The following is a 1,644-nucleotide window of genomic DNA, read 5'->3' on the forward strand; positions in this document are numbered from 1 at the left end:
CCAGCACTGGGTTGTATTTAACCCAGCATTTTTTAGAGTGCATTAATATGCAAACTGATGGCGAGAGTGTCATGGCAAAAACTGGAAGCAGGTTTTTCAATTATGCCTTTTTTGCTTTTGGTTCACCGCATTCAAGACTATCTTTGTCTTGCAAGTCCAAAATAAAATCCAGATAACAAAGCATGCAAAAGGTTACGTGTGAATAAAACTTTTTCCTCTTTGCACTCTGTTATCTGAGTTTCTTTCCGCTATAAAATCACGACCTAAAGTTTGTAATCACTCTGGCGAAGTAATTAATTGAAATCGGAACTGCTGCAAGATTTTTATTATTCTGTTCATTCAAGCCACAGATGTAAAAGCATTTCAGACTGACAGAGATAATTACTATAATACATCTTAGAAAGGTTTCCATATCTGAGCGCAAATTCAATAATGATGAGCTGCAATAGCAATTATTTATCAATAAAAATAGTCACAGAATTTGGAGGGGCGGGTAAATCGTGCAGGTGTCTGTAGTCTTGGTTTTTATGCCTCAACCCTGAATGAATAATCATCATTTTCAAAAGAAAACACAGATAGCAGGCAAATACAAAAGCTTATGACCTGTAATCAGCGGAAACAGCAGGAATTTAATGATGTTTTGCTCTGCTGATCACATTTAAGCTTCTGAAACAATGATGTTGTGCACCTGTGAGGTGTGTTTGGGTGATGCCACAAGCTTCAGAGAGGGGGGCACTTTTAAAGCGGCTTGCCCACCTGTGTCACTCATTTGCATTAGATGATTCAACAGGAACACTTGCCTAACCTGTTCAAATCCCTCTTTTTATTCAATAGTTCATTCATCATATCGTTCAGTGCGTATATTATACAGTACATGCATGTTCATATTCATGCAGATGGAAGGAAAATGCAAAAAGAAGTTTGCTAGGTTAAATGATAAAACAATAGATAAAAGAGACCGGGGCTAGTTGTCCCAAAGGTTTTGCTTCAGCTGTGAGTCAAAAGTCTACAAGAATATACAAAACGTTTTCAAATTTTAATCAAATCAAATTTCCACTATTGTCATATTTTTGTTAAAAGCACACTAGACTGTGTTCTCAGGACAGGGGTGTTTTTTTTTCCTTAAATCCAAGGCCGGGGCAAGTTGTCACATGTGTTTTAAAATGTTAGAAATGCATGCATTTTAAAAATTTGAAATTTTGTTGGTAATGGTTTTGGTATTTTTATGTTTAATAATTGTTTAAATGTGGCTAAAAGCCTATAATAGGTTGTTTAACTGTGACATCTTACCCTATATAGCATTAGAGCATGCCTTTTTGTAGTCAAGATGTTGGTCGTATTTAAGGTTACTGTCATATTAGCTTCACAGACAATTATATGTGCAATTACAGATCAAACATTCAACAATATAATGAATATAATAATTCAACGTAGACAAAAAATGCAAGATTTTAAACATACAATTCTATAAAAGATTCTTTAAATGTATTTGATAAAAAAATTGTAAACATTTTTGTGAGTCCATCTAACAAAATAATCATTACTGTAGTCAAGAACTTGTGTCTATGCATAAAATGCCATAACATCAATAATCACTTTGTGACAACTAGCCCCGGTGTCTCTAATACTATTCCCAGTGAAGGG

Source organism: Sinocyclocheilus grahami, unplaced genomic scaffold (assembly GCF_001515645.1).
Source record: "Sinocyclocheilus grahami isolate Dianchi unplaced genomic scaffold, SAMN03320097.WGS_v1.1 scaffold1382.1, whole genome shotgun sequence".
Lineage (NCBI taxonomy): Eukaryota > Metazoa > Chordata > Actinopteri > Cypriniformes > Cyprinidae > Sinocyclocheilus > Sinocyclocheilus grahami.